Below are 23,469 nucleotides of genomic sequence, written 5' to 3' on the forward strand. Positions count from 1 at the left end.
TAAACGTCGAAACATTGAAACTTTAAAGGTTTTCACACAGGTGTTTTGCGATGTGGGTGTTTATTTTTAGATTCAAAGCGAACTCTACCACAAGGTAGAGTATTCAAAAATAGCTTAAAGGCTCATAATATTGCTCCTCCCCACGGTAATCTTTAGTAAAAGGCGAAAGATTAAAGCGATTGAGGAGAAGCTAGAGCATAATATATCGTGGCTACTATAAGTAAAATGATTATTGTATCAAACCATGTTACACTATATTTTATTTGTATGAATTACAAGTAATAAAGCGAAGATTTTAATTACATTACTTTATCATGAGAAACGCACAAATTACCGTTCTTGTAAGAAGGTGTTAAAAAAAGAAATTTTGTTATTAACTCAACATGTAATTGTTAAAGGAATCGTCTGCAATTTTCTTTTTTTTCCTTCGCTTAACTGCTGACCATGACCATGACCATGACCAAAATTATCATTTAATCGTTCGAAATTTTTTGATGCCATTTCAATAAAACCCCGCCGTAGCTGGCGGCGTTATAGTCATTCGTGAAATTTAAACGTCGAAACATTGAAACTTTAAGGTTTTCACACAGGTGTTTTGCGATGTGGGTGTTTATTTTTAGATTCAAAGCGAACTCTACCACAAGGTAGAGTATTCAAAAATAGCTTAAAGGCTCATAATATTGCTCCTCCCCACGGTAATCTTTAATAAAAGGCGAAAGATTAAAGCGATTGAGGAGAAGCTAGAGCATAATATATCGTGGCTACTATAAGTAAAATGATTATTGTATCAAACCATGTTACACTATATTTTATTTGTATGAATTACAAGTAATAAAGCGAAGATTTTAATTACATTACTTTATCATGAGAAACGCACAAATTACCGTTCTTGTAAGAAGGTGTTAAAAAAAGAAATTTTGTTATTAACTCAACATGTAATTGTTAAAGGAATCGTCTGCAATTTTCTTTTTTTTCCTTCGCTTAACTGCTGACCATGACCATGACCATGACCAAAATTATCATTTAATCGTTCGAAATTTTTTGATGCCATTTCAATAAAACCCCGCCGTAGCTGGCGGCGTTATAGTCATTCGTGAAATTTAAACGTCGAAACATTGAAACTTTAAAGGTTTTCACACAGGTGTTTTGCGATGTGGGTGTTTATTTTTAGATTCAAAGCGAACTCTACCACAAGGTAGAGTATTCAAAAATAGCTTAAAGGCTCATAATATTGCTCCTCCCCACGGTAATCTTTAGTAAAAGGCGAAAGATTAAAGCGATTGAGGAGAAGCTAGAGCATAATATATCGTGGCTACTATAAGTAAAATGATTATTGTATCAAACCATGTTACACTATATTTTATTTGTATGAATTACAAGTAATAAAGCGAAGATTTTAATTACATTACTTTATCATGAGAAACGCACAAATTACCGTTCTTGTAAGAAGGTGTTAAAAAAAGAAATTTTGTTATTAACTCAACATGTAATTGTTAAAGGAATCGTCTGCAATTTTCTTTTTTTTCCTTCGCTTAACTGCTGACCATGACCATGACCATGACCAAAATTATCATTTAATCGTTCGAAATTTTTTGATGCCATTTCAATAAAACCCCGCCGTAGCTGGCGGCGTTATAGTCATTCGTGAAATTTAAACGTCGAAACATTGAAACTTTAAAGGTTTTCACACAGGTGTTTTGCGATGTGGGTGTTTATTTTTAGATTCAAAGCGAACTCTACCACAAGGTAGAGTATTCAAAAATAGCTTAAAGGCTCATAATATTGCTCCTCCCCACGGTAATCTTTAGTAAAAGGCGAAAGATTAAAGCGATTGAGGAGAAGCTAGAGCATAATATATCGTGGCTACTATAAGTAAAATGATTATTGTATCAAACCATGTTACACTATATTTTATTTGTATGAATTACAAGTAATAAAGCGAAGATTTTAATTACATTACTTTATCATGAGAAACGCACAAATTACCGTTCTTGTAAGAAGGTGTTAAAAAAAGAAATTTTGTTATTAACTCAACATGTAATTGTTAAAGGAATCGTCTGCAATTTTCTTTTTTTTCCTTCGCTTAACTGCTGACCATGACCATGACCATGACCAAAATTATCATTTAATCGTTCGAAATTTTTTGATGCCATTTCAATAAAACCCCGCCGTAGCTGGCGGCGTTATAGTCATTCGTGAAATTTAAACGTCGAAACATTGAAACTTTAAAGGTTTTCACACAGGTGTTTTGCGATGTGGGTGTTTATTTTTAGATTCAAAGCGAACTCTACCACAAGGTAGAGTATTCAAAAATAGCTTAAAGGCTCATAATATTGCTCCTCCCCACGGTAATCTTTAGTAAAAGGCGAAAGATTAAAGCGATTGAGGAGAAGCTAGAGCATAATATATCGTGGCTACTATAAGTAAAATGATTATTGTATCAAACCATGTTACACTATATTTTATTTGTATGAATTACAAGTAATAAAGCGAAGATTTTAATTACATTACTTTATCATGAGAAACGCACAAATTACCGTTCTTGTAAGAAGGTGTTAAAAAAAGAAATTTTGTTATTAACTCAACATGTAATTGTTAAAGGAATCGTCTGCAATTTTCTTTTTTTTCCTTCGCTTAACTGCTGACCATGACCATGACCATGACCAAAATTATCATTTAATCGTTCGAAATTTTTTGATGCCATTTCAATAAAACCCCGCCGTAGCTGGCGGCGTTATAGTCATTCGTGAAATTTAAACGTCGAAACATTGAAACTTTAAAGGTTTTCACACAGGTGTTTTGCGATGTGGGTGTTTATTTTTAGATTCAAAGCGAACTCTACCACAAGGTAGAGTATTCAAAAATAGCTTAAAGGCTCATAATATTGCTCCTCCCCACGGTAATCTTTAGTAAAAGGCGAAAGATTAAAGCGATTGAGGAGAAGCTAGAGCATAATATATCGTGGCTACTATAAGTAAAATGATTATTGTATCAAACCATGTTACACTATATTTTATTTGTATGAATTACAAGTAATAAAGCGAAGATTTTAATTACATTACTTTATCATGAGAAACGCACAAATTACCGTTCTTGTAAGAAGGTGTTAAAAAAAGAAATTTTGTTATTAACTCAACATGTAATTGTTAAAGGAATCGTCTGCAATTTTCTTTTTTTTCCTTCGCTTAACTGCTGACCATGACCATGACCATGACCAAAATTATCATTTAATCGTTCGAAATTTTTTGATGCCATTTCAATAAAACCCCGCCGTAGCTGGCGGCGTTATAGTCATTCGTGAAATTTAAACGTCGAAACATTGAAACTTTAAAGGTTTTCACACAGGTGTTTTGCGATGTGGGTGTTTATTTTTAGATTCAAAGCGAACTCTACCACAAGGTAGAGTATTCAAAAATAGCTTAAAGGCTCATAATATTGCTCCTCCCCACGGTAATCTTTAGTAAAAGGCGAAAGATTAAAGCGATTGAGGAGAAGCTAGAGCATAATATATCGTGGCTACTATAAGTAAAATGATTATTGTATCAAACCATGTTACACTATATTTTATTTGTATGAATTACAAGTAATAAAGCGAAGATTTTAATTACATTACTTTATCATGAGAAACGCACAAATTACCGTTCTTGTAAGAAGGTGTTAAAAAAAGAAATTTTGTTATTAACTCAACATGTAATTGTTAAAGGAATCGTCTGCAATTTTCTTTTTTTTCCTTCGCTTAACTGCTGACCATGACCATGACCATGACCAAAATTATCATTTAATCGTTCGAAATTTTTTGATGCCATTTCAATAAAACCCCGCCGTAGCTGGCGGCGTTATAGTCATTCGTGAAATTTAAACGTCGAAACATTGAAACTTTAAAGGTTTTCACACAGGTGTTTTGCGATGTGGGTGTTTATTTTTAGATTCAAAGCGAACTCTACCACAAGGTAGAGTATTCAAAAATAGCTTAAAGGCTCATAATATTGCTCCTCCCCACGGTAATCTTTAGTAAAAGGCGAAAGATTAAAGCGATTGAGGAGAAGCTAGAGCATAATATATCGTGGCTACTATAAGTAAAATGATTATTGTATCAAACCATGTTACACTATATTTTATTTGTATGAATTACAAGTAATAAAGCGAAGATTTTAATTACATTACTTTATCATGAGAAACGCACAAATTACCGTTCTTGTAAGAAGGTGTTAAAAAAAGAAATTTTGTTATTAACTCAACATGTAATTGTTAAAGGAATCGTCTGCAATTTTCTTTTTTTTCCTTCGCTTAACTGCTGACCATGACCATGACCATGACCAAAATTATCATTTAATCGTTCGAAATTTTTTGATGCCATTTCAATAAAACCCCGCCGTAGCTGGCGGCGTTATAGTCATTCGTGAAATTTAAACGTCGAAACATTGAAACTTTAAAGGTTTTCACACAGGTGTTTTGCGATGTGGGTGTTTATTTTTAGATTCAAAGCGAACTCTACCACAAGGTAGAGTATTCAAAAATAGCTTAAAGGCTCATAATATTGCTCCTCCCCACGGTAATCTTTAGTAAAAGGCGAAAGATTAAAGCGATTGAGGAGAAGCTAGAGCATAATATATCGTGGCTACTATAAGTAAAATGATTATTGTATCAAACCATGTTACACTATATTTTATTTGTATGAATTACAAGTAATAAAGCGAAGATTTTAATTACATTACTTTATCATGAGAAACGCACAAATTACCGTTCTTGTAAGAAGGTGTTAAAAAAAGAAATTTTGTTATTAACTCAACATGTAATTGTTAAAGGAATCGTCTGCAATTTTCTTTTTTTTCCTTCGCTTAACTGCTGACCATGACCATGACCATGACCAAAATTATCATTTAATCGTTCGAAATTTTTTGATGCCATTTCAATAAAACCCCGCCGTAGCTGGCGGCGTTATAGTCATTCGTGAAATTTAAACGTCGAAACATTGAAACTTTAAAGGTTTTCACACAGGTGTTTTGCGATGTGGGTGTTTATTTTTAGATTCAAAGCGAACTCTACCACAAGGTAGAGTATTCAAAAATAGCTTAAAGGCTCATAATATTGCTCCTCCCCACGGTAATCTTTAGTAAAAGGCGAAAGATTAAAGCGATTGAGGAGAAGCTAGAGCATAATATATCGTGGCTACTATAAGTAAAATGATTATTGTATCAAACCATGTTACACTATATTTTATTTGTATGAATTACAAGTAATAAAGCGAAGATTTTAATTACATTACTTTATCATGAGAAACGCACAAATTACCGTTCTTGTAAGAAGGTGTTAAAAAAAGAAATTTTGTTATTAACTCAACATGTAATTGTTAAAGGAATCGTCTGCAATTTTCTTTTTTTTCCTTCGCTTAACTGCTGACCATGACCATGACCATGACCAAAATTATCATTTAATCGTTCGAAATTTTTTGATGCCATTTCAATAAAACCCCGCCGTAGCTGGCGGCGTTATAGTCATTCGTGAAATTTAAACGTCGAAACATTGAAACTTTAAAGGTTTTCACACAGGTGTTTTGCGATGTGGGTGTTTATTTTTAGATTCAAAGCGAACTCTACCACAAGGTAGAGTATTCAAAAATAGCTTAAAGGCTCATAATATTGCTCCTCCCCACGGTAATCTTTAGTAAAAGGCGAAAGATTAAAGCGATTGAGGAGAAGCTAGAGCATAATATATCGTGGCTACTATAAGTAAAATGATTATTGTATCAAACCATGTTACACTATATTTTATTTGTATGAATTACAAGTAATAAAGCGAAGATTTTAATTACATTACTTTATCATGAGAAACGCACAAATTACCGTTCTTGTAAGAAGGTGTTAAAAAAAGAAATTTTGTTATTAACTCAACATGTAATTGTTAAAGGAATCGTCTGCAATTTTCTTTTTTTTCCTTCGCTTAACTGCTGACCATGACCATGACCATGACCAAAATTATCATTTAATCGTTCGAAATTTTTTGATGCCATTTCAATAAAACCCCGCCGTAGCTGGCGGCGTTATAGTCATTCGTGAAATTTAAACGTCGAAACATTGAAACTTTAAAGGTTTTCACACAGGTGTTTTGCGATGTGGGTGTTTATTTTTAGATTCAAAGCGAACTCTACCACAAGGTAGAGTATTCAAAAATAGCTTAAAGGCTCATAATATTGCTCCTCCCCACGGTAATCTTTAGTAAAAGGCGAAAGATTAAAGCGATTGAGGAGAAGCTAGAGCATAATATATCGTGGCTACTATAAGTAAAATGATTATTGTATCAAACCATGTTACACTATATTTTATTTGTATGAATTACAAGTAATAAAGCGAAGATTTTAATTACATTACTTTATCATGAGAAACGCACAAATTACCGTTCTTGTAAGAAGGTGTTAAAAAAAGAAATTTTGTTATTAACTCAACATGTAATTGTTAAAGGAATCGTCTGCAATTTTCTTTTTTTTCCTTCGCTTAACTGCTGACCATGACCATGACCATGACCAAAATTATCATTTAATCGTTCGAAATTTTTTGATGTCATTTCAATAAAACCCCGCCGTAGCTGGCGGCGTTATAATCATTCGTGAAATTTAAACGTCGAAACATTGAAACTTTAAAGGTTTTCACACAGGTGTTTTGCGATGTGGGTGTTTATTTTTAGATTCAAAGCGAACTCTACCACAAGGTAGAGTATTCAAAAATAGCTTAAAGGCTCATAATATTGCTCCTCCCCACGGTAATCTTTAGTAAAAGGCGAAAGATTAAAGCGATTGAGGAGAAGCTAGAGCATAATATATCGTGGCTACTATAAGTAAAATGATTATTGTATCAAACCATGTTACACTATATTTTATTTGTATGAATTACAAGTAATAAAGCGAAGATTTTAATTACATTACTTTATCATGAGAAACGCACAAATTACCGTTCTTGTAAGAAGGTGTTAAAAAAAGAAATTTTGTTATTAACTCAACATGTAATTGTTAAAGGAATCGTCTGCAATTTTCTTTTTTTTCCTTCGCTTAACTGCTGACCATGACCATGACCATGACCAAAATTATCATTTAATCGTTCGAAATTTTTTGATGCCATTTCAATAAAACCCCGCCGTAGCTGGCGGCGTTATAGTCATTCGTGAAATTTAAACGTCGAAACATTGAAACTTTAAAGGTTTTCACACAGGTGTTTTGCGATGTGGGTGTTTATTTTTAGATTCAAAGCGAACTCTACCACAAGGTAGAGTATTCAAAAATAGCTTAAAGGCTCATAATATTGCTCCTCCCCACGGTAATCTTTAGTAAAAGGCGAAAGATTAAAGCGATTGAGGAGAAGCTAGAGCATAATATATCGTGGCTACTATAAGTAAAATGATTATTGTATCAAACCATGTTACACTATATTTTATTTGTATGAATTACAAGTAATAAAGCGAAGATTTTAATTACATTACTTTATCATGAGAAACGCACAAATTACCGTTCTTGTAAGAAGGTGTTAAAAAAAGAAATTTTGTTATTAACTCAACATGTAATTGTTAAAGGAATCGTCTGCAATTTTCTTTTTTTTCCTTCGCTTAACTGCTGACCATGACCATGACCATGACCAAAATTATCATTTAATCGTTCGAAATTTTTTGATGCCATTTCAATAAAACCCCGCCGTAGCTGGCGGCGTTATAGTCATTCGTGAAATTTAAACGTCGAAACATTGAAACTTTAAAGGTTTTCACACAGGTGTTTTGCGATGTGGGTGTTTATTTTTAGATTCAAAGCGAACTCTACCACAAGGTAGAGTATTCAAAAATAGCTTAAAGGCTCATAATATTGCTCCTCCCCACGGTAATCTTTAGTAAAAGGCGAAAGATTAAAGCGATTGAGGAGAAGCTAGAGCATAATATATCGTGGCTACTATAAGTAAAATGATTATTGTATCAAACCATGTTACACTATATTTTATTTGTATGAATTACAAGTAATAAAGCGAAGATTTTAATTACATTACTTTATCATGAGAAACGCACAAATTACCGTTCTTGTAAGAAGGTGTTAAAAAAAGAAATTTTGTTATTAACTCAACATGTAATTGTTAAAGGAATCGTCTGCAATTTTCTTTTTTTTCCTTCGCTTAACTGCTGACCATGACCATGACCATGACCAAAATTATCATTTAATCGTTCGAAATTTTTTGATGCCATTTCAATAAAACCCCGCCGTAGCTGGCGGCGTTATAGTCATTCGTGAAATTTAAACGTCGAAACATTGAAACTTTAAAGGTTTTCACACAGGTGTTTTGCGATGTGGGTGTTTATTTTTAGATTCAAAGCGAACTCTACCACAAGGTAGAGTATTCAAAAATAGCTTAAAGGCTCATAATATTGCTCCTCCCCACGGTAATCTTTAGTAAAAGGCGAAAGATTAAAGCGATTGAGGAGAAGCTAGAGCATAATATATCGTGGCTACTATAAGTAAAATGATTATTGTATCAAACCATGTTACACTATATTTTATTTGTATGAATTACAAGTAATAAAGCGAAGATTTTAATTACATTACTTTATCATGAGAAACGCACAAATTACCGTTCTTGTAAGAAGGTGTTAAAAAAAGAAATTTTGTTATTAACTCAACATGTAATTGTTAAAGGAATCGTCTGCAATTTTCTTTTTTTTTCCTTCGCTTAACTGCTGACCATGACCATGACCATGACCAAAATTATCATTTAATCGTTCGAAATTTTTTGATGCCATTTCAATAAAACCCCGCCGTAGCTGGCGGCGTTATAGTCATTCGTGAAATTTAAACGTCGAAACATTGAAACTTTAAAGGTTTTCACACAGGTGTTTTGCGATGTGGGTGTTTATTTTTAGATTCAAAGCGAACTCTACCACAAGGTAGAGTATTCAAAAATAGCTTAAAGGCTCATAATATTGCTCCTCCCCACGGTAATCTTTAGTAAAAGGCGAAAGATTAAAGCGATTGAGGAGAAGCTAGAGCATAATATATCGTGGCTACTATAAGTAAAATGATTATTGTATCAAACCATGTTACACTATATTTTATTTGTATGAATTACAAGTAATAAAGCGAAGATTTTAATTACATTACTTTATCATGAGAAACGCACAAATTACCGTTCTTGTAAGAAGGTGTTAAAAAAAGAAATTTTGTTATTAACTCAACATGTAATTGTTAAAGGAATCGTCTGCAATTTTCTTTTTTTTCCTTCGCTTAACTGCTGACCATGACCATGACCATGACCAAAATTATCATTTAATCGTTCGAAATTTTTTGATGCCATTTCAATAAAACCCCGCCGTAGCTGGCGGCGTTATAGTCATTCGTGAAATTTAAACGTCGAAACATTGAAACTTTAAAGGTTTTCACACAGGTGTTTTGCGATGTGGGTGTTTATTTTTAGATTCAAAGCGAACTCTACCACAAGGTAGAGTACTCAAAAATAGCTTAAAGGCTCATAATATTGCTCCTCCCCACGGTAATCTTTAGTAAAAGGCGAAAGATTAAAGCGATTGAGGAGAAGCTAGAGCATAATATATCGTGGCTACTATAAGTAAAATGATTATTGTATCAAACCATGTTACACTATATTTTATTTGTATGAATTACAAGTAATAAAGCGAAGATTTTAATTACATTACTTTATCATGAGAAACGCACAAATTACCGTTCTTGTAAGAAGGTGTTAAAAAAAGAAATTTTGTTATTAACTCAACATGTAATTGTTAAAGGAATCGTCTGCAATTTTCTTTTTTTTCCTTCGCTTAACTGCTGACCATGACCATGACCATGACCAAAATTATCATTTAATCGTTCGAAATTTTTTGATGCCATTTCAATAAAACCCCGCCGTAGCTGGCGGCGTTATAGTCATTCGTGAAATTTAAACGTCGAAACATTGAAACTTTAAAGGTTTTCACACAGGTGTTTTGCGATGTGGGTGTTTATTTTTAGATTCAAAGCGAACTCTACCACAAGGTAGAGTATTCAAAAATAGCTTAAAGGCTCATAATATTGCTCCTCCCCACGGTAATCTTTAGTAAAAGGCGAAAGATTAAAGCGATTGAGGAGAAGCTAGAGCATAATATATCGTGGCTACTATAAGTAAAATGATTATTGTATCAAACCATGTTACACTATATTTTATTTGTATGAATTACAAGTAATAAAGCGAAGATTTTAATTACATTACTTTATCATGAGAAACGCACAAATTACCGTTCTTGTAAGAAGGTGTTAAAAAAAGAAATTTTGTTATTAACTCAACATGTAATTGTTAAAGGAATCGTTTGCAATTTTCTTTTTTTTCCTTCGCTTAACTGCTGACCATGACCATGACCATGACCAAAATTATCATTTAATCGTTCGAAATTTTTTGATGCCATTTCAATAAAACCCCGCCGTAGCTGGCGGCGTTATAGTCATTCGTGAAATTTAAACGTCGAAACATTGAAACTTTAAAGGTTTTCACACAGGTGTTTTGCGATGTGGGTGTTTATTTTTAGATTCAAAGCGAACTCTACCACAAGGTAGAGTATTCAAAAATAGCTTAAAGGCTCATAATATTGCTCCTCCCCACGGTAATCTTTAGTAAAAGGCGAAAGATTAAAGCGATTGAGGAGAAGCTAGAGCATAATATATCGTGGCTACTATAAGTAAAATGATTATTGTATCAAACCATGTTACACTATATTTTATTTGTATGAATTACAAGTAATAAAGCGAAGATTTTAATTACATTACTTTATCATGAGAAACGCACAAATTACCGTTCTTGTAAGAAGGTGTTAAAAAAAGAAATTTTGTTATTAACTCAACATGTAATTGTTAAAGGAATCGTCTGCAATTTTCTTTTTTTTCCTTCGCTTAACTGCTGACCATGACCATGACCATGACCAAAATTATCATTTAATCGTTCGAAATTTTTTGATGCCATTTCAATAAAACCCCGCCGTAGCTGGCGGCGTTATAGTCATTCGTGAAATTTAAACGTCGAAACATTGAAACTTTAAAGGTTTTCACACAGGTGTTTTGCGATGTGGGTGTTTATTTTTAGATTCAAAGCGAACTCTACCACAAGGTAGAGTATTCAAAAATAGCTTAAAGGCTCATAATATTGCTCCTCCCCACGGTAATCTTTAGTAAAAGGCGAAAGATTAAAGCGATTGAGGAGAAGCTAGAGCATAATATATCGTGGCTACTATAAGTAAAATGATTATTGTATCAAACCATGTTACACTATATTTTATTTGTATGAATTACAAGTAATAAAGCGAAGATTTTAATTACATTACTTTATCATGAGAAACGCACAAATTACCGTTCTTGTAAGAAGGTGTTAAAAAAAGAAATTTTGTTATTAACTCAACATGTAATTGTTAAAGGAATCGTCTGCAATTTTCTTTTTTTTCCTTCGCTTAACTGCTGACCATGACCATGACCATGACCAAAATTATCATTTAATCGTTCGAAATTTTTTGATGCCATTTCAATAAAACCCCGCCGTAGCTGGCGGCGTTATAGTCATTCGTGAAATTTAAACGTCGAAACATTGAAACTTTAAAGGTTTTCACACAGGTGTTTTGCGATGTGGGTGTTTATTTTTAGATTCAAAGCGAACTCTACCACAAGGTAGAGTATTCAAAAATAGCTTAAAGGCTCATAATATTGCTCCTCCCCACGGTAATCTTTAGTAAAAGGCGAAAGATTAAAGCGATTGAGGAGAAGCTAGAGCATAATATATCGTGGCTACTATAAGTAAAATGATTATTGTATCAAACCATGTTACACTATATTTTATTTGTATGAATTACAAGTAATAAAGCGAAGATTTTAATTACATTACTTTATCATGAGAAACGCACAAATTACCGTTCTTGTAAGAAGGTGTTAAAAAAAGAAATTTTGTTATTAACTCAACATGTAATTGTTAAAGGAATCGTCTGCAATTTTCTTTTTTTTCCTTCGCTTAACTGCTGACCATGACCATGACCATGACCAAAATTATCATTTAATCGTTCGAATTTTTTTGATGCCATTTCAATAAAACCCCGCCGTAGCTGGCGGCGTTATAGTCATTCGTGAAATTTAAACGTCGAAACATTGAAACTTTAAAGGTTTTCACACAGGTGTTTTGCGATGTGGGTGTTTATTTTTAGATTCAAAGCGAACTCTACCACAAGGTAGAGTACTCAAAAATAGCTTAAAGGCTCATAATATTGCTCCTCCCCACGGTAATCTTTAGTAAAAGGCGAAAGATTAAAGCGATTGAGGAGAAGCTAGAGCATAATATATCGTGGCTACTATAAGTAAAATGATTATTGTATCAAACCATGTTACACTATATTTTATTTGTATGAATTACAAGTAATAAAGCGAAGATTTTAATTACATTACTTTATCATGAGAAACGCACAAATTACCGTTCTTGTAAGAAGGTGTTAAAAAAAGAAATTTTGTTATTAACTCAACATGTAATTGTTAAAGGAATCGTCTGCAATTTTCTTTTTTTTCCTTCGCTTAACTGCTGACCATGACCATGACCATGACCAAAATTATCATTTAATCGTTCGAAATTTTTTGATGCCATTTCAATAAAACCCCGCCGTAGCTGGCGGCGTTATAGTCATTCGTGAAATTTAAACGTCGAAACATTGAAACTTTAAAGGTTTTCACACAGGTGTTTTGCGATGTGGGTGTTTATTTTTAGATTCAAAGCGAACTCTACCACAAGGTAGAGTATTCAAAAATAGCTTAAAGGCTCATAATATTGCTCCTCCCCACGGTAATCTTTAGTAAAAGGCGAAAGATTAAAGCGATTGAGGAGAAGCTAGAGCATAATATATCGTGGCTACTATAAGTAAAATGATTATTGTATCAAACCATGTTACACTATATTTTATTTGTATGAATTACAAGTAATAAAGCGAAGATTTTAATTACATTACTTTATCATGAGAAACGCACAAATTACCGTTCTTGTAAGAAGGTGTTAAAAAAAGAAATTTTGTTATTAACTCAACATGTAATTGTTAAAGGAATCGTCTGCAATTTTCTTTTTTTTCCTTCGCTTAACTGCTGACCATGACCATGACCATGACCAAAATTATCATTTAATCGTTCGAAATTTTTTGATGCCATTTCAATAAAACCCCGCCGTAGCTGGCGGCGTTATAGTCATTCGTGAAATTTAAACGTCGAAACATTGAAACTTTAAAGGTTTTCACACAGGTGTTTTGCGATGTGGGTGTTTATTTTTAGATTCAAAGCGAACTCTACCACAAGGTAGAGTATTCAAAAATAGCTTAAAGGCTCATAATATTGCTCCTCCCCACGGTAATCTTTAGTAAAAGGCGAAAGATTAAAGCATAAAGGCTCATAATATTGCTCCTCCCCACGGTAATCTTTAGTAAAAGGCGAAAGATTAAAGCGATTGAGGAGAAGCTAGAGCATAATATATCGTGGCTACTATAAGTAAAATGATTATTGTATCAAACCATGTTACACTATATTTTATTTGTATGAATTACAAGTAATAAAGCGAAGATTTTAATTACATTACTTTATCATGAGAAACGCACAAATTACCGTTCTTGTAAGAAGGTGTTAAAAAAAGAAATTTTGTTATTAACTCAACATGTAATTGTTAAAGGAATCGTCTGCAATTTTCTTTTTTTTCCTTCGCTTAACTGCTGACCATGACCATGACCATGACCAAAATTATCATTTAATCGTTCGAAATTTTTTGATGCCATTTCAATAAAACCCCGCCGTAGCTGGCGGCGTTATAGTCATTCGTGAAATTTAAACGTCGAAACATTGAAACTTTAAAGGTTTTCACACAGGTGTTTTGCGATGTGGGTGTTTATTTTTAGATTCAAAGCGAACTCTACCACAAGGTAGAGTATTCAAAAATAGCTTAAAGGCTCATAATATTGCTCCTCCCCACGGTAATCTTTAGTAAAAGGCGAAAGATTAAAGCGATTGAGGAGAAGCTAGAGCATAATATATCGTGGCTACTATAAGTAAAATGATTATTGTATCAAACCATGTTACACTATATTTTATTTGTATGAATTACAAGTAATAAAGCGAAGATTTTAATTACATTACTTTATCATGAGAAACGCACAAATTACCGTTCTTGTAAGAAGGTGTTAAAAAAAGAAATTTTGTTATTAACTCAACATGTAATTGTTAAAGGAATCGTCTGCAATTTTCTTTTTTTTCCTTCGCTTAACTGCTGACCATGACCATGACCATGACCAAAATTATCATTTAATCGTTCGAAATTTTTTGATGCCATTTCAATAAAACCCCGCCGTAGCTGGCGGCGTTATAGTCATTCGTGAAATTTAAACGTCGAAACATTGAAACTTTAAAGGTTTTCACACAGGTGTTTTGCGATGTGGGTGTTTATTTTTAGATTCAAAGCGAACTCTACCACAAGGTAGAGTATTCAAAAATAGCTTAAAGGCTCATAATATTGCTCCTCCCCACGGTAATCTTTAGTAAAAGGCGAAAGATTAAAGCGATTGAGGAGAAGCTAGAGCATAATATATCGTGGCTACTATAAGTAAAATGATTATTGTATCAAACCATGTTACACTATATTTTATTTGTATGAATTACAAGTAATAAAGCGAAGATTTTAATTACATTACTTTATCATGAGAAACGCACAAATTACCGTTCTTGTAAGAAGGTGTTAAAAAAAGAAATTTTGTTATTAACTCAACATGTAATTGTTAAAGGAATCGTCTGCAATTTTCTTTTTTTTCCTTCGCTTAACTGCTGACCATGACCATGACCATGACCAAAATTATCATTTAATCGTTCGAAATTTTTTGATGCCATTTCAATAAAACCCCGCCGTAGCTGGCGGCGTTATAGTCATTCGTGAAATTTAAACGTCGAAGCATTGAAACTTTAAAGGTTTTCACACAGGTGTTTTGCGATGTGGGTGTTTATTTTTAGATTCAAAGCGAACTCTACCACAAGGTAGAGTATTCAAAAATAGCTTAAAGGCTCATAATATTGCTCCTCCCCACGGTAATCTTTAGTAAAAGGCGAAAGATTAAAGCGATTGAGGAGAAGCTAGAGCATAATATATCGTGGCTACTATAAGTAAAATGATTATTGTATCAAACCATGTTACACTATATTTTATTTGTATGAATTACAAGTAATAAAGCGAAGATTTTAATTACATTACTTTATCATGAGAAACGCACAAATTACCGTTCTTGTAAGAAGGTGTTAAAAAAAGAAATTTTGTTATTAACTCAACATGTAATTGTTAAAGGAATCGTCTGCAATTTTCTTTTTTTTCCTTCGCTTAACTGCTGACCATGACCATGACCATGACCAAAATTATCATTTAATCGTTCGAAATTTTTTGATGCCATTTCAATAAAACCCCGCCGTAGCTGGCGGCGTTATAGTCATTCGTGAAATTTAAACGTCGAAACATTGAAACTTTAAAGGTTTTCACACAGGTGTTTTGCGATGTGGGTGTTTATTTTTAGATTCAAAGCGAACTCTACCACAAGGTAGAGTATTCAAAAATAGCTTAAAGGCTCATAATATTGCTCCTCCCCACGGTAATCTTTAGTAAAAGGCGAAAGATTAAAGCGATTGAGGAGAAGCTAGAGCATAATATATCGTGGCTACTATAAGTAAAATGATTATTGTATCAAACCATGTTACACTATATTTTATTTGTATGAATTACAAGTAATAAAGCGAAGATTTTAATTACATTACTTTATCATGAGAAACGCACAAATTACCGTTCTTGTAAGAAGGTGTTAAAAAAAGAAATTTTGTTATTAACTCAACATGTAATTGTTAAAGGAATCGTCTGCAATTTTCTTTTTTTTCCTTCGCTTAACTGCTGACCATGACCATGACCATGACCAAAATTATCATTTAATCGTTCGAAATTTTTTGATGCCATTTCAATAAAACCCCGCCGTAGCTGGCGGCGTTATAGTCATTCGTGAAATTTAAACGTCGAAACATTGAAACTTTAAAGGTTTTCACACAGGTGTTTTGCGATGTGGGTGTTTATTTTTAGATTCAAAGCGAACTCTACCACAAGGTAGAGTATTCAAAAATAGCTTAAAGGCTCATAATATTGCTCCTCCCCACGGTAATCTTTAGTAAAAGGCGAAAGATTAAAGCGATTGAGGAGAAGCTAGAGCATAATATATCGTGGCTACTATAAGTAAAATGATTATTGTATCAAACCATGTTACACTATATTTTATTTGTATGAATTACAAGTAATAAAGCGAAGATTTTAATTACATTACTTTATCATGAGAAACGCACAAATTACCGTTCTTGTAAGAAGGTGTTAAAAAAAGAAATTTTGTTATTAACTCAACATGTAATTGTTAAAGGAATCGTCTGCAATTTTCTTTTTTTTCCTTCGCTTAACTGCTGACCATGACCATGACCATGACCAAAATTATCATTTAATCGTTCGAAATTTTTTGATGCCATTTCAATAAAACCCCGCCGTAGCTGGCGGCGTTATAGTCATTCGTGAAATTTAAACGTCGAAACATTGAAACTTTAAAGGTTTTCACACAGGTGTTTTGCGATGTGGGTGTTTATTTTTAGATTCAAAGCGAACTCTACCACAAGGTAGAGTATTCAAAAATAGCTTAAAGGCTCATAATATTGCTCCTCCCCACGGTAATCTTTAGTAAAAGGCGAAAGATTAAAGCGATTGAGGAGAAGCTAGAGCATAATATATCGTGGCTACTATAAGTAAAATGATTATTGTATCAAACCATGTTACACTATATTTTATTTGTATGAATTACAAGTAATAAAGCGAAGATTTTAATTACATTACTTTATCATGAGAAACGCACAAATTACCGTTCTTGTAAGAAGGTGTTAAAAAAAGAAATTTTGTTATTAACTCAACATGTAATTGTTAAAGGAATCGTCTGCAATTTTCTTTTTTTTCCTTCGCTTAACTGCTGACCATGACCATGACCATGACCAAAATTATCATTTAATCGTTCGAAATTTTTTGATGCCATTTCAATAAAACCCCGCCGTAGCTGGCGGCGTTATAGTCATTCGTGAAATTTAAACGTCGAAACATTGAAACTTTAAAGGTTTTCACACAGGTGTTTTGCGATGTGGGTGTTTATTTTTAGATTCAAAGCGAACTCTACCACAAGGTAGAGTATTCAAAAATAGCTTAAAGGCTCATAATATTGCTCCTCCCCACGGTAATCTTTAGTAAAAGGCGAAAGATTAAAGCGATTGAGGAGAAGCTAGAGCATAATATATCGTGGCTACTATAAGTAAAATGATTATTGTATCAAACCATGTTACACTATATTTTATTTGTATGAATTACAAGTAATAAAGCGAAGATTTTAATTACATTACTTTATCATGAGAAACGCACAAATTACCGTTCTTGTAAGAAGGTGTTAAAAAAAGAAATTTTGTTATTAACTCAACATGTAATTGTTAAAGGAATCGTCTGCAATTTTCTTTTTTTTCCTTCGCTTAACTGCTGACCATGACCATGACCATGACCAAAATTATCATTTAATCGTTCGAAATTTTTTGATGCCATTTCAATAAAACCCCGCCGTAGCTGGCGGCGTTATAGTCATTCGTGAAATTTAAACGTCGAAACATTGAAACTTTAAAGGTTTTCACACAGGTGTTTTGCGATGTGGGTGTTTATTTTTAGATTCAAAGCGAACTCTACCACAAGGTAGAGTATTCAAAAATAGCTTAAAGGCTCATAATATTGCTCCTCCCCACGGTAATCTTTAGTAAAAGGCGAAAGATTAAAGCGATTGAGGAGAAGCTAGAGCATAATATATCGTGGCTACTATAAGTAAAATGATTATTGTATCAAACCATGTTACACTATATTTTATTTGTATGAATTACAAGTAATAAAGCGAAGATTTTAATTACATTACTTTATCATGAGAAACGCACAAATTACCGTTCTTGTAAGAAGGTGTTAAAAAAAGAAATTTTGTTATTAACTCAACATGTAATTGTTAAAGGAATCGTCTGCAATTTTCTTTTTTTTCCTTCGCTTAACTGCTGACCATGACCATGACCATGACCAAAATTATCATTTAATCGTTCGAAATTTTTTGATGCCATTTCAATAAAACCCCGCCGTAGCTGGCGGCGTTATAGTCATTCGTGAAATTTAAACGTCGAAACATTGAAACTTTAAAGGTTTTCACACAGGTGTTTTGCGATGTGGGTGTTTATTTTTAGATTCAAAGCGAACTCTACCACAAGGTAGAGTATTCAAAAATAGCTTAAAGGCTCATAATATTGCTCCTCCCCACGGTAATCTTTAGTAAAAGGCTTTTATTGTTTATTAATTAAATTATTTTTACAAAACAAAATAAATTTTGGTTGTAAAAAAAAGCCCAATCAAATTATCTACAATAAATTTTACAGCGTTTCTTTTTCATTTTTTCAGCCAGCTTCAATTAAAAATAAAAAACGAAAATTTAAATATAAACGTTATAGTACACATAATCTAAAAATTAAAAATAATATTAGTACACTGATATCATTTAAAATCAATAAAATCTCACGCAACAATAATATTCAATTAAAAACCTATCTAAAATCAAGGTTGCACCACTTTTGACGACAGTTCAATTGAATTGTTACTTCTTCCGTGGGTTTCCCCCCGCAGAAGAAGTGCTTGGGCGCTTCGGCGCTGTTCTAACCCTTCCTGGAGCAAAGGTGGGCGTGATCGTTGAATTGTTTTTCCTTTGTTGGGCTTTCCACACTGAAACCGCCGTGATGGGAACTTTTTTTTCTGTAGGAACGGGATCCGGTGAAATTTTAACAGTGTCGCTATATGAACGGTCTGGTGATACTGGCTCATCTGTGCAATGAATGGGAGGCGGGAGTTGTGGAGTTCCGGTAACACTTGGAGACGTTGGAGACGACGGGGAGGACTGAGAGGAAACTGGTGAACTATCGTATTTAACTTCTTCTATTTCGTTGCTGACCATAGACTTTTCTTCGGCTTTTTTGTCTTTAGCAGAGGTAACTTCGGGAGATTCCTCTACTGGAGTGCCATCTGCGGTCGATTTTAAAGTCTGGGAACTCTCATACGCTTCCAAAGCCACTTCGGCTGCTTTCTGGACCCAACGACGGTCTTCCGTGGTACATGCTCGAGCAAGATGATCACTAGATCCGCATCTGTAACACTGACGCTTGACGCCTCGGTACTGGATATTTACCCTGAAACTCCCGGCAAGTATGACGTTCGGGACAGGCGCTCTCATCTTCAGTTTAACGATTCGATTTCCATTCGTGAGTTGCGGGAAGTCCTTGTCCACTTCGTAGTCCCACGAGAGGACATCGCCATAAGGTCTCAGTCCTCCGCTGACAACGGCTTGGTCTAGTTCATAAGGGGCACCGATAACGGTGATCAACATCTCATCTGAATCAACTGGGGAGACTTGGAAGGAACCTTGGCCGATCGTGATGGAACCGGAACTAAAAATTTTATCATATTCTTCTTTCGATGAACAGGTTACGTGGAACACGCCTCTACCTTTCGGCTGACAACACCTGATTGACGCAGGTCCAAATTGGTCGAAAAAAGCCCTTGCGACATCCAGAAACTTCAGATTATCTCCTCCGACATCAATTTTCAGCGACAGAGGGCGCTTAAGACGGCCCGAAGGCGCCATGACCACGTACAAAAACCGGACTACGTTTAAAATAAAAAAACTACCAGTAAAAAAATAGTAAAAGGCGAAAGATTAAAGCGATTGAGGAGAAGCTAGAGCATAATATATCGTGGCTACTATAAGTAAAATGATTATTGTATCAAACCATGTTACACTATATTTTATTTGTATGAATTACAAGTAATAAAGCGAAGATTTTAATTACATTACTTTATCATGAGAAACGCACAAATTACCGTTCTTGTAAGAAGGTGTTAAAAAAAGAAATTTTGTTATTAACTCAACATGTAATTGTTAAAGGAATCGTCTGCAATTTTCTTTTTTTTCCTTCGCTTAACTGCTGACCATGACCATGACCATGACCAAAATTATCATTTAATCGTTCGAAATTTTTTGATGCCATTTCAATAAAACCCCGCCGTAGCTGGCGGCGTTATAGTCATTCGTGAAATTTAAACGTCGAAACATTGAAACTTTAAAGGTTTTCACACAGGTGTTTTGCGATGTGGGTGTTTATTTTTAGATTCAAAGCGAACTCTACCACAAGGTAGAGTATTCAAAAATAGCTTAAAGGCTCATAATATTGCTCCTCCCCACGGTAATCTTTAGTAAAAGGCGAAAGATTAAAGCGATTGAGGAGAAGCTAGAGCATAATATATCGTGGCTACTATAAGTAAAATGATTATTGTATCAAACCATGTTACACTATATTTTATTTGTATGAATTACAAGTAATAAAGCGAAGATTTTAATTACATTACTTTATCATGAGAAACGCACAAATTACCGTTCTTGTAAGAAGGTGTTAAAAAAAGAAATTTTGTTATTAACTCAACATGTAATTGTTAAAGGAATCGTCTGCAATTTTCTTTTTTTTCCTTCGCTTAACTGCTGACCATGACCATGACCATGACCAAAATTATCATTTAATCGTTCGAAATTTTTTGATGCCATTTCAATAAAACCCCGCCGTAGCTGGCGGCGTTATAGTCATTCGTGAAATTTAAACGTCGAAACATTGAAACTTTAAAGGTTTTCACACAGGTGTTTTGCGATGTGGGTGTTTATTTTTAGATTCAAAGCGAACTCTACCACAAGGTAGAGTATTCATAAATAGCTTAAAGGCTCATAATATTGCTCCTCCCCACGGTAATCTTTAGTAAAAGGCGAAAGATTAAAGCGATTGAGGAGAAGCTAGAGCATAATATATCGTGGCTACTATAAGTAAAATGATTATTGTATCAAACCATGTTACACTATATTTTATTTGTATGAATTACAAGTAATAAAGCGAAGATTTTAATTACATTACTTTATCATGAGAAACGCACAAATTACCGTTCTTGTAAGAAGGTGTTAAAAAAAGAAATTTTGTTATTAACTCAACATGTAATTGTTAAAGGAATCGTCTGCAATTTTCTTTTTTTTCCTTCGCTTAACTGCTGACCATGACCATGACCATGACCAAAATTATCATTTAATCGTTCGAAATTTTTTGATGCCATTTCAATAAAACCCCGCCGTAGCTGGCGGCGTTATAGTCATTCGTGAAATTTAAACGTCGAAACATTGAAACTTTAAAGGTTTTCACACAGGTGTTTTGCGATGTGGGTGTTTATTTTTAGATTCAAAGCGAACTCTACCACAAGGTAGAGTATTCAAAAATAGCTTAAAGGCTCATAATATTGCTCCTCCCCACGGTAATCTTTAGTAAAAGGCGAAAGATTAAAGCGATTGAGGAGAAGCTAGAGCATAATATATCGTGGCTACTATAAGTAAAATGATTATTGTATCAAACCATGTTACACTATATTTTATTTGTATGAATTACAAGTAATAAAGCGAAGATTTTAATTACATTACTTTATCATGAGAAACGCACAAATTACCGTTCTTGTAAGAAGGTGTTAAAAAAAGAAATTTTGTTATTAACTCAACATGTAATTGTTAAAGGAATCGTCTGCAATTTTCTTTTTTTTCCTTCGCTTAACTGCTGACCATGACCATGACCAAAATTATCATTTAATCGTTCGAAATTTTTTGATGCCATTTCAATAAAACCCCGCCGTAGCTGGCGGCGTTATAGTCATTCGTGAAATTTAAACGTCGAAACATTGAAACTTTAAAGGTTTTCACACAGGTGTTTTGCGATGTGGGTGTTTATTTTTAGATTCAAAGCGAACTCTACCACAAGGTAGAGTATTCAAAAATAGCTTAAAGGCTCATAATATTGCTCCTCCCCACGGTAATCTTTAGTAAAAGGCGAAAGATTAAAGCGATTGAGGAGAAGCTAGAGCATAATATATCGTGGCTACTATAAGTAAAATGATTATTGTATCAAACCATGTTACACTATATTTTATTTGTATGAATTACAAGTAATAAAGCGAAGATTTTAATTACATTACTTTATCATGAGAAACGCACAAATTACCGTTCTTGTAAGAAGGTGTTAAAAAAAGAAATTTTGTTATTAACTCAACATGTAATTGTTAAAGGAATCGTCTGCAATTTTCTTTTTTTTCCTTCGCTTAACTGCTGACCATGACCATGACCATGACCAAAATTATCATTTAATCGTTCGAAATTTTTTGATGCCATTTCAATAAAACCCCGCCGTAGCTGGCGGCGTTATAGTCATTCGTGAAATTTAAACGTCGAAACATTGAAACTTTAAAGGTTTTCACACAGGTGTTTTGCGATGTGGGTGTTTATTTTTAGATTCAAAGCGAACTCTACCACAAGGTAGAGTATTCATAAATAGCTTAAAGGCTCATAATATTGCTCCTCCCCACGGTAATCTTTAGTAAAAGGCGAAAGATTAAAGCGATTGAGGAGAAGCTAGAGCATAATATATCGTGGCTACTATAAGTAAAATGATTATTGTATCAAACCATGTTACACTATATTTTATTTGTATGAATTACAAGTAATAAAGCGAAGATTTTAATTACATTACTTTATCATGAGAAACGCACAAATTACCGTTCTTGTAAGAAGGTGTTAAAAAAAGAAATTTTGTTATTAACTCAACATGTAATTGTTAAAGGAATCGTCTGCAATTTTCTTTTTTTTCCTTCGCTTAACTGCTGACCATGACCATGACCATGACCAAAATTATCATTTAATCGTTCGAAATTTTTTGATGCCATTTCAATAAAACCCCGCCGTAGCTGGCGGCGTTATAGTCATTCGTGAAATTTAAACGTCGAAACATTGAAACTTTAAAGGTTTTCACACAGGTGTTTTGCGATGTGGGTGTTTATTTTTAGATTCAAAGCGAACTCTACCACAAGGTAGAGTATTCAAAAATAGCTTAAAGGCTCATAATATTGCTCCTCCCCACGGTAATCTTTAGTAAAAGGCGAAAGATTAAAGCGATTGAGGAGAAGCTAGAGCATAATATATCGTGGCTACTATAAGTAAAATGATAATTGTATCAAACCATGTTACACTATATTTTATTTGTATGAATTACAAGTAATAAAGCGAAGATTTTAATTACATTACTTTATCATGAGAAACGCACAAATTACCGTTCTTGTAAGAAGGTGTTAAAAAAAGAAATTTTGTTATTAACTCAACATGTAATTGTTAAAGGAATCGTCTGCAATTTTCTTTTTTTTCCTTCGCTTAACTGCTGACCATGACCATGACCATGACCAAAATTATCATTTAATCGTTCGAAATTTTTTGATGCCATTTCAA

General features: G+C 33.6%; 38 non-coding genes and 1 pseudogene across 38 annotated transcripts; all 39 read right to left on the reverse strand.

Moving 5' to 3' along the window:
- Positions 1 to 80: 80 nt before the first annotated feature.
- On the reverse strand, positions 81 to 199 carry LOC149958214 (U5 spliceosomal RNA). The gene has a single exon (XR_016479240.1). It is a non-coding gene; the product is annotated as a U5 spliceosomal RNA (small nuclear RNA).
- A 431-nt stretch (positions 200 to 630) lies between these two features.
- On the reverse strand, positions 631 to 749 carry LOC149958215 (U5 spliceosomal RNA). The gene has a single exon (XR_016479354.1). It is a non-coding gene; the product is annotated as a U5 spliceosomal RNA (small nuclear RNA).
- Positions 750 to 1,181: 432 nt separating this feature from the next.
- On the reverse strand, positions 1,182 to 1,300 carry LOC149958216 (U5 spliceosomal RNA). Its single transcript, XR_016479241.1, has one exon. It is a non-coding gene; the product is annotated as a U5 spliceosomal RNA (small nuclear RNA).
- A 432-nt stretch (positions 1,301 to 1,732) lies between these two features.
- LOC149958217 (U5 spliceosomal RNA) lies at positions 1,733 to 1,851 on the reverse strand. The gene has a single exon (XR_016479242.1). It is a non-coding gene; the product is annotated as a U5 spliceosomal RNA (small nuclear RNA).
- Positions 1,852 to 2,283: 432 nt separating this feature from the next.
- Positions 2,284 to 2,402, reverse strand: LOC149958218 (U5 spliceosomal RNA). The gene has a single exon (XR_016479243.1). It is a non-coding gene; the product is annotated as a U5 spliceosomal RNA (small nuclear RNA).
- Positions 2,403 to 2,834: 432 nt separating this feature from the next.
- LOC149958219 (U5 spliceosomal RNA) lies at positions 2,835 to 2,953 on the reverse strand. The gene has a single exon (XR_016479244.1). It is a non-coding gene; the product is annotated as a U5 spliceosomal RNA (small nuclear RNA).
- Positions 2,954 to 3,385: 432 nt separating this feature from the next.
- On the reverse strand, positions 3,386 to 3,504 carry LOC149958220 (U5 spliceosomal RNA). Its single transcript, XR_016479246.1, has one exon. It is a non-coding gene; the product is annotated as a U5 spliceosomal RNA (small nuclear RNA).
- Positions 3,505 to 3,936: 432 nt separating this feature from the next.
- Positions 3,937 to 4,055, reverse strand: LOC149958221 (U5 spliceosomal RNA). Its single transcript, XR_016479247.1, has one exon. It is a non-coding gene; the product is annotated as a U5 spliceosomal RNA (small nuclear RNA).
- Positions 4,056 to 4,487: 432 nt separating this feature from the next.
- LOC149958222 (U5 spliceosomal RNA) lies at positions 4,488 to 4,606 on the reverse strand. The gene has a single exon (XR_016479248.1). It is a non-coding gene; the product is annotated as a U5 spliceosomal RNA (small nuclear RNA).
- Positions 4,607 to 5,038: 432 nt separating this feature from the next.
- On the reverse strand, positions 5,039 to 5,157 carry LOC149958223 (U5 spliceosomal RNA). The gene has a single exon (XR_016479249.1). It is a non-coding gene; the product is annotated as a U5 spliceosomal RNA (small nuclear RNA).
- Positions 5,158 to 5,589: 432 nt separating this feature from the next.
- On the reverse strand, positions 5,590 to 5,708 carry LOC149958224 (U5 spliceosomal RNA). Its single transcript, XR_016479250.1, has one exon. It is a non-coding gene; the product is annotated as a U5 spliceosomal RNA (small nuclear RNA).
- Positions 5,709 to 6,140: 432 nt separating this feature from the next.
- LOC149958225 (U5 spliceosomal RNA) lies at positions 6,141 to 6,259 on the reverse strand. The gene has a single exon (XR_016479251.1). It is a non-coding gene; the product is annotated as a U5 spliceosomal RNA (small nuclear RNA).
- Positions 6,260 to 6,691: 432 nt separating this feature from the next.
- Positions 6,692 to 6,810, reverse strand: LOC149958226 (U5 spliceosomal RNA). Its single transcript, XR_016479252.1, has one exon. It is a non-coding gene; the product is annotated as a U5 spliceosomal RNA (small nuclear RNA).
- A 432-nt stretch (positions 6,811 to 7,242) lies between these two features.
- LOC149958227 (U5 spliceosomal RNA) lies at positions 7,243 to 7,361 on the reverse strand. The gene has a single exon (XR_016479253.1). It is a non-coding gene; the product is annotated as a U5 spliceosomal RNA (small nuclear RNA).
- A 432-nt stretch (positions 7,362 to 7,793) lies between these two features.
- On the reverse strand, positions 7,794 to 7,912 carry LOC149958228 (U5 spliceosomal RNA). The gene has a single exon (XR_016479254.1). It is a non-coding gene; the product is annotated as a U5 spliceosomal RNA (small nuclear RNA).
- A 432-nt stretch (positions 7,913 to 8,344) lies between these two features.
- LOC149958229 (U5 spliceosomal RNA) lies at positions 8,345 to 8,463 on the reverse strand. Its single transcript, XR_016479255.1, has one exon. It is a non-coding gene; the product is annotated as a U5 spliceosomal RNA (small nuclear RNA).
- Positions 8,464 to 8,896: 433 nt separating this feature from the next.
- Positions 8,897 to 9,015, reverse strand: LOC149958230 (U5 spliceosomal RNA). Its single transcript, XR_016479257.1, has one exon. It is a non-coding gene; the product is annotated as a U5 spliceosomal RNA (small nuclear RNA).
- A 432-nt stretch (positions 9,016 to 9,447) lies between these two features.
- LOC149958231 (U5 spliceosomal RNA) lies at positions 9,448 to 9,566 on the reverse strand. The gene has a single exon (XR_016479340.1). It is a non-coding gene; the product is annotated as a U5 spliceosomal RNA (small nuclear RNA).
- Positions 9,567 to 9,998: 432 nt separating this feature from the next.
- LOC149958232 (U5 spliceosomal RNA) lies at positions 9,999 to 10,117 on the reverse strand. The gene has a single exon (XR_016479258.1). It is a non-coding gene; the product is annotated as a U5 spliceosomal RNA (small nuclear RNA).
- Positions 10,118 to 10,549: 432 nt separating this feature from the next.
- Positions 10,550 to 10,668, reverse strand: LOC149958233 (U5 spliceosomal RNA). Its single transcript, XR_016479259.1, has one exon. It is a non-coding gene; the product is annotated as a U5 spliceosomal RNA (small nuclear RNA).
- A 432-nt stretch (positions 10,669 to 11,100) lies between these two features.
- Positions 11,101 to 11,219, reverse strand: LOC149958234 (U5 spliceosomal RNA). Its single transcript, XR_016479260.1, has one exon. It is a non-coding gene; the product is annotated as a U5 spliceosomal RNA (small nuclear RNA).
- Positions 11,220 to 11,651: 432 nt separating this feature from the next.
- Positions 11,652 to 11,770, reverse strand: LOC149958235 (U5 spliceosomal RNA). The gene has a single exon (XR_016479261.1). It is a non-coding gene; the product is annotated as a U5 spliceosomal RNA (small nuclear RNA).
- A 432-nt stretch (positions 11,771 to 12,202) lies between these two features.
- LOC149958236 (U5 spliceosomal RNA) lies at positions 12,203 to 12,321 on the reverse strand. The gene has a single exon (XR_016479341.1). It is a non-coding gene; the product is annotated as a U5 spliceosomal RNA (small nuclear RNA).
- Positions 12,322 to 12,753: 432 nt separating this feature from the next.
- LOC149958237 (U5 spliceosomal RNA) lies at positions 12,754 to 12,872 on the reverse strand. Its single transcript, XR_016479262.1, has one exon. It is a non-coding gene; the product is annotated as a U5 spliceosomal RNA (small nuclear RNA).
- A 527-nt stretch (positions 12,873 to 13,399) lies between these two features.
- On the reverse strand, positions 13,400 to 13,486 carry LOC149958238 (U5 spliceosomal RNA; annotated as a pseudogene).
- A 432-nt stretch (positions 13,487 to 13,918) lies between these two features.
- On the reverse strand, positions 13,919 to 14,037 carry LOC149958239 (U5 spliceosomal RNA). The gene has a single exon (XR_016479263.1). It is a non-coding gene; the product is annotated as a U5 spliceosomal RNA (small nuclear RNA).
- A 432-nt stretch (positions 14,038 to 14,469) lies between these two features.
- Positions 14,470 to 14,588, reverse strand: LOC149958240 (U5 spliceosomal RNA). Its single transcript, XR_016479264.1, has one exon. It is a non-coding gene; the product is annotated as a U5 spliceosomal RNA (small nuclear RNA).
- A 432-nt stretch (positions 14,589 to 15,020) lies between these two features.
- On the reverse strand, positions 15,021 to 15,139 carry LOC149958241 (U5 spliceosomal RNA). Its single transcript, XR_016479265.1, has one exon. It is a non-coding gene; the product is annotated as a U5 spliceosomal RNA (small nuclear RNA).
- Positions 15,140 to 15,571: 432 nt separating this feature from the next.
- LOC149958242 (U5 spliceosomal RNA) lies at positions 15,572 to 15,690 on the reverse strand. Its single transcript, XR_016479266.1, has one exon. It is a non-coding gene; the product is annotated as a U5 spliceosomal RNA (small nuclear RNA).
- Positions 15,691 to 16,122: 432 nt separating this feature from the next.
- LOC149958243 (U5 spliceosomal RNA) lies at positions 16,123 to 16,241 on the reverse strand. The gene has a single exon (XR_016479268.1). It is a non-coding gene; the product is annotated as a U5 spliceosomal RNA (small nuclear RNA).
- A 432-nt stretch (positions 16,242 to 16,673) lies between these two features.
- Positions 16,674 to 16,792, reverse strand: LOC149958244 (U5 spliceosomal RNA). Its single transcript, XR_016479269.1, has one exon. It is a non-coding gene; the product is annotated as a U5 spliceosomal RNA (small nuclear RNA).
- A 432-nt stretch (positions 16,793 to 17,224) lies between these two features.
- LOC149958245 (U5 spliceosomal RNA) lies at positions 17,225 to 17,343 on the reverse strand. Its single transcript, XR_016479270.1, has one exon. It is a non-coding gene; the product is annotated as a U5 spliceosomal RNA (small nuclear RNA).
- A 432-nt stretch (positions 17,344 to 17,775) lies between these two features.
- On the reverse strand, positions 17,776 to 17,894 carry LOC149958246 (U5 spliceosomal RNA). The gene has a single exon (XR_016479271.1). It is a non-coding gene; the product is annotated as a U5 spliceosomal RNA (small nuclear RNA).
- Positions 17,895 to 20,294: 2,400 nt separating this feature from the next.
- LOC149958247 (U5 spliceosomal RNA) lies at positions 20,295 to 20,413 on the reverse strand. Its single transcript, XR_016479272.1, has one exon. It is a non-coding gene; the product is annotated as a U5 spliceosomal RNA (small nuclear RNA).
- Positions 20,414 to 20,845: 432 nt separating this feature from the next.
- LOC149958248 (U5 spliceosomal RNA) lies at positions 20,846 to 20,964 on the reverse strand. The gene has a single exon (XR_016479346.1). It is a non-coding gene; the product is annotated as a U5 spliceosomal RNA (small nuclear RNA).
- A 432-nt stretch (positions 20,965 to 21,396) lies between these two features.
- On the reverse strand, positions 21,397 to 21,515 carry LOC149958249 (U5 spliceosomal RNA). Its single transcript, XR_016479273.1, has one exon. It is a non-coding gene; the product is annotated as a U5 spliceosomal RNA (small nuclear RNA).
- A 426-nt stretch (positions 21,516 to 21,941) lies between these two features.
- Positions 21,942 to 22,060, reverse strand: LOC149958250 (U5 spliceosomal RNA). Its single transcript, XR_016479274.1, has one exon. It is a non-coding gene; the product is annotated as a U5 spliceosomal RNA (small nuclear RNA).
- A 432-nt stretch (positions 22,061 to 22,492) lies between these two features.
- Positions 22,493 to 22,611, reverse strand: LOC149958251 (U5 spliceosomal RNA). Its single transcript, XR_016479347.1, has one exon. It is a non-coding gene; the product is annotated as a U5 spliceosomal RNA (small nuclear RNA).
- Positions 22,612 to 23,043: 432 nt separating this feature from the next.
- LOC149958252 (U5 spliceosomal RNA) lies at positions 23,044 to 23,162 on the reverse strand. Its single transcript, XR_016479275.1, has one exon. It is a non-coding gene; the product is annotated as a U5 spliceosomal RNA (small nuclear RNA).
- Positions 23,163 to 23,469: the final 307 nt, after the last annotated feature.

This window comes from Leiobunum rupestre, chromosome 2 (assembly GCF_980474605.1).
Source record: "Leiobunum rupestre chromosome 2, qqLeiRupe1.1.hap1, whole genome shotgun sequence".
Lineage (NCBI taxonomy): Eukaryota > Metazoa > Arthropoda > Arachnida > Opiliones > Sclerosomatidae > Leiobunum > Leiobunum rupestre.